Below are 5,949 nucleotides of genomic sequence, written 5' to 3' on the forward strand. Positions count from 1 at the left end.
CTTACTGAACTGTAACTATGCCATCTGAAAAGAAAGAATGACAATAAAAACCTTTGAGGATTACTAAGAATAATATAGGTAGTGTATGTAAATGCCTAACCACAGTGAGTGTGCATGATATATAGTTATTACTATTTACATTAATATCACCATCCTAAAACATTATAACCAAATATGCACATTTAAAATTTTTATAACTTGAAAACAGTAAAGGATTAAAAGTTAAATCTTGTTACAAAATGCTTTACCATGAAACAGGAAGTACACTGATGGTTTTCATATTTTCAATATTAATAAGCGTGTGACCTCATAACTTCAGTATCAGCATGGTTGTATGCACTTGTTGTGCAGTTGTGACTTTAAAAATTATTTAAACTAAAAATTATTTAGTTTCCATTTACTCAGTGGCACAAAGATAATTGTTTTGCTAATGATGCCTGTTATAAAATGCTTATTAATAGCAAGTGTCAAGTTTGACAGCTCTTGATATGCACTGTGCTTTAGGTAGGTGGTCATGGCGATAACATGTCAATAGGTGTAAAAATGATACAATAATTGTCTGTAAATAATTTACAAGTGACTTGTGTCAGTCAACATTCATATTGATGTTAGCATGGGGAAATGACTACAGTTATTAAACATCAGTGGATTTAGATTTTTTATTATAATTACGGGGTGAATTTTTTGTTCTATTCTTTAAATGCTGTCATCACCAATTAATTCACATTTTGTTGAGAAGATGATGATGAATGTTTTCACATGGGTCAAGAAGTATAACTCCATATTCATGAATTTAAATTTTTAAAAGTGGGAAATCAAAACTTTGGTCAGGAAAAAGGAGTAGGTAAGATATGACAATACGTGCATTATAGACAAATAATATTGCTAGCTATTGAATAATAACAAACATCCTTTCCCTGTAATTACATTTCAGGGGGACTTTCATTAAAAATTAACAGTTGATTGGCACTGAGGGGGGCACTTGGCGGAATGAGCACTGGGTGTCATGCTATATGTTGGCAAATTGAACTCCAATAAAAAAATTTAAAAAAAATAGCAGTTGAGTCTATGCTTAAAAATCTTAGATGTTGCTATTTTAATACTTCAGCTTTTGAATAATATTTTTAAAATGATAAGAACAGATACTACACTTGATCTTAGCCAAAAGGACAAGAAGAGATTGCATAATATTTTTAAAGCTGAAGTTTGAATGATTAACATTAACAAGATTCTAAAATGCTCATTATTCAATCATTTTTTCTGTAATTAATAATATACTAATTAGTACTTAAGTACTGTTCTATTATTTCATATAACTTTTAACAGTTTGAAAAAAATTTCAAGTTTTTCTCTCCATGAAGATTAGTATATGTGGCACCAAGAAGTGTCCTGCTTGCTTGCTTTTCCTTCAAGGAAAAACCTGCCATTAAGGTGCAAACGGTATAATTAGCTGACAGACTCCATCTGTTAGTGGCTTCAGGACCCTTTTCCCTTTTCTGCTTCCAAGCTGAGGCTGTAATCTCTCCAGGCAACCCAACCCAATGACTGAGCACGGACCTGGCCATTTATGTCCAAGTAAGACTCTTCTAATGACCAATCTGCTCCAGTCATCCCTACTACGTTATCTGGGATTATGGCAAAATTGCACCATTGATCGAACTTTTCTCTGCACAATCCTACTTTCTCCCTCTTCCCTTTTAAAGACATCAGGTTCACATGGCAATCTGAAAGTTTCCATTCACTAGCCATCCTTCCCTCACTCCTTTATCTTTTAAAAGTATAAGCTTTAGTCTAAAAATAAATCCTATTCTTCTAACTTCTCTGTTTTCCTCCGGGGAGATACTGATACAATGTAGGTTTATAAAATGCAATTTATTTTTTAAAGTTTTTATTTAAATTCCAGTTAGTTAACATACATTGTAATATTAGTTTTAGGTACAATATTGTGATTCAATATTTCCATACAATACCCAGTGTACTCCTTAATCCTCCATCACTTATTTTACCCTTCCCTCACCACCCACCGCCCCTTTGGCAACCACCCACTTGTTGTCTATAATTAAGAGGCCTACCTCTCTGGTTGTTTCCCCCTCCTTTGCTTCTTAAATTTTGTTTCTTAAATTCCACATATGAGTGAAATAATATGGTGCTTATCTTTTTTTGAGCGACTTATTTCATTAGCATAATATTTTCTAGCTCCATTTTGTCGCCAAGCATTATAAATGCAATTTATTTTGTACAATTAGTTTTTATTCTTTAATAGTTTAGCAAACTTTATGCACATATTCTGAACAGATCATAAGATTAGAGAAAACGTCCCATAAATTGATAGAAAAATTCTTATCACCTTTTTCTTTATTTTGGAATATAAACATAGAAAGTGATTGTCTTAGTTCCCTCAGGCTGCTATTTGAAACTAATATAAACTCAAAGCTTATAAAGCAGAAATCTATTTCTTACAACCTTGATCAAGTTGCCAGTAGATTCAATGTCTGTGAAGGTTCATATCCTGGTTCATGGGCAGCTATGTTTTCACTGTGTCTTCATGTGATTTAAAGGGACATGGGAGCTCCCTGAGGTCTCTTTTACAAAAATACTAATCCTCCAAAGGACTTATCTCCAGATATCATCACACCAAAGATTAGTTTTCAAATCTGAGGAGACAGAAATATTCAGTCTGCAGCAGTACTGTTATATACTAATTTAAAAATTCAAATGCTAAGTCATGTCCATATAAAATCAAAATTAATAAAAAAGATCACATATAATAGGAATTTATTTACACTGGCTTTGTTGTAGGTAGTTGACTTCCTGTTACTTAAATATCTGCTTGCTGAGGTTTTCTTTAAGCAAAAGTGATGTTTGAATCACAATTGCATTGATAGACTAGCAGTACTGTTTCTTGTTTCTGATATTAATATACAAAAATATATCTTTAAGAATCAATCCGTTTTTGCATTTATTTTTTAAAAGATTTTATTTATTTATTCATGAGAGACACAGAGAGAGAGAGAGGCAGAGACACAGGCAGAAGGAGAAGCAGGCTCCATGCAGGGATCCCAACGTGGAACTCGATCCTGGGACCCCGGGGTCACGCCCTGGGCTGAAGGCAGGCGCCAAACAACTGCGTCACCCAGGGATACCCTGTTTTTACATTTAGTATTACATATTTCAAGTGCTTTAGCAATTCTGGAATCACATATATTATTACCTTTCATACTTTACTGTCAGTTAAATGTCCAAGATTTTTAAGGGTGGACTCAGATATTCCTTTTTTTGTTTAGACAATGAAATACCTGTAAATTAATTATAATAATGCCTATACATGAATTCAATCTATTTTGTAATATATTACACAACACTCATATCATTTATCTAATAATATAGAAGAAGTAATCAAATTAATATGGTCAGAATCTGAAGAGATTCACTGACTTAATTTAACCAGTATATAACAATACTTCAGATCATTTGAAAACAGGAAAATAACTTGAACACCTCATTATCTACTTCACTGTAAGATTGAATCTTAGTACAGTACAATATATGTGAAACTCAATAGTCTAGCACTTAGTCTGAAAAAATATTATAACTTGCCATTCAAGTAAATTCCCTCTTTAATATTCTTAATAATTTATCAACATAATTCATGTTCCAAGAACATTATTTCTATACGTACATTGATAATCAAAATTTAAGTAGTTGTGCCAATAACTACACATGATAGAACTATGTGATGATAGACACCAGGGACGTAAAGCTCTAAGGTTTTGTTTAAACAATAGAAATTTTTTAAGAATTCAAAATATACATAACACTTATTTTACTTAACATCTGCCTTGGTATTTAATATGTATAATTATCCGATCTCTTTAGTTTCAAATAAAAATAACCTACATACAATTAGAAATTGTTATATGACTTTGTCCTTATTTATGTAATTGTATAATTTCTAAATACAATTTTGTGTTGTTTTTGGAACTTAGGTCTACATCATTAAACTGCACTGGGGGATTGACATGACCAACACCATTGAATAGTTTTACCAATATTTAGAATGTTTCCTGTTATAACACCTTCTAGTATATTGAACTAAATATTGTTGTTTAACCAAAATATTGTCTTCTTATGTATGAGCTATCTAATTTGGTAGAGTAGGTAACTTTTTTATGTGTTCCTTCTCTCATTCCAAATAAATTCAACCTACAATATAGTTGATTGATATACCATCAATCATAGCATCATAGCATCAACCAGCATCATAGTTGAAGCTGGTATGGTATTGGTAGTTTGGTCAAATCAGAACCATTTGCGAAAAGATTAAAGTGGCTCCATTCTAAAAAGTAATACATAGTTAATCACCACCCAGATTTATCATGATGGTGTTTTGAGCTAAATTTCAGTTGTTGCTGTCTATGCAACTTTTCCAGGAGAATATCAGCACAGAACATGATAACCAATGTTGTCTCCTTCAGATCACAAGCAAATATATATGTGCTGATTACTTCATTTCTAATAGTAAGAAGAAAAAGAGCTATTTGCATTTTCTGAACATTTATATGGGCCGTGGACTGTGGTACATCCTTTATATATATATTATAACACTTATTAGAGTGCTTATAAATAATTATTATGATTTTAGTTTTATATATAAAGAAAAAAGAAACTTGTAAATTATGTGCTGGATATAATGATCTTGTAAAAAAAAAAAAAGGCAGAAATTTAAGCCTCATTTATCCAGTTCTAAAAGTATGTTTAGTATTACAAAAATATGAGATTATAACTCACTTAGAATTGTTTCTTTCATTAGAATAATGTAAGCTGCCCAATGTTTAGAAAGAAATGCTTCAATCTGAAGAGTAATTTTTATCTATGTAATGGAAAGAATGATGTACAATAGTTGATGTATATTTGAAACAATTTCACAGGCTGACTACAAATGATTTTTAAAATTGTCATATGACTCAAATCAGTTCTTCACATAATTGCAAAATAACACCTTTTCAGCATTCACCTCAAAACTACAAGAAATAGCTTATTACTTATATTTAAAATGCACATATTTTGTACTATATGAACTTACTAATGTGATTGATGAATATGATATTTAAAGAATTAATTTAGAATAAATTTCCCTTTATGTTGTTAATAATACTATCTTTTGTTAAAATTCAGAAGTTACTAAAACTTCATAAGTAAGTCTCTTCATATATGATATTATAAAGGAAATTTTTTCTTGATTTGTCCTCATGATTTTTTTCCAAGTAAGAATTTCCTAGAATTGTAAAGGATTTCATATAGTAAATTCCCTGTACATGCATTTCACCAATCCATTTTGAAATAAATTATAAAATGCTTCTCCTACTCAGACAGATTAGGGGCAAGGATAATTAGACAATTTTCTGTTACATACATAGATTTAACTAGAAACATTAGATTTATATCTTCTGATATTTTTCAAACTTCTGACCTCGTCTCTAACTAATACTAATTTTATATGTAATGGGGTTTATCTGTCAGTTAGTTGCACAAAGCTCCAATAAGTTTCTCAAGAAGAAAAATAGCTCCTAGCATCCAGAATCGTGTTTATCATACCATTCTTCAATTAAAGGACAGGATTCCTTGGCAGAATGGCTGGTTCTAGAACTGGGCAGGAAATATATAAGATTAACCTGGAGATTTGTTAAGGCCAGAAAGTAAGGATATAATCAGAAAACAAACAAAAGTAAATTCACAATGATGGATATACCAAAGAGACAAAAGAATCAAATGAAATAGCTCCCACAGGCTAAACCTGAACTTTTGAGCAACAAAATAAAGTAGCTTTGGGTTATAACACAAAGCATAAAATAATATAAATGAGTCCTTATTAATAAAAGTGATTTAATTAGGAAATAAAGGGAGGTGAAGAGACAAATCTTTTTTTAAAAGATTTATGTATGTATGTAT

The 5,949-nt window shown here is 31.0% G+C and overlaps 1 pseudogene; it reads right to left on the reverse strand.

Moving 5' to 3' along the window:
- Positions 1–1,083: 1,083 nt before the first annotated feature.
- On the reverse strand, positions 1,084–1,181 carry LOC140604374 (U2 spliceosomal RNA; annotated as a pseudogene).
- Between the last annotated feature and the right edge of the window lie 4,768 nt (positions 1,182–5,949).

This window comes from Canis lupus, chromosome 14 (assembly GCF_048164855.1).
Source record: "Canis lupus baileyi chromosome 14, mCanLup2.hap1, whole genome shotgun sequence".
NCBI classification, from domain to species: domain Eukaryota; kingdom Metazoa; phylum Chordata; class Mammalia; order Carnivora; family Canidae; genus Canis; species Canis lupus.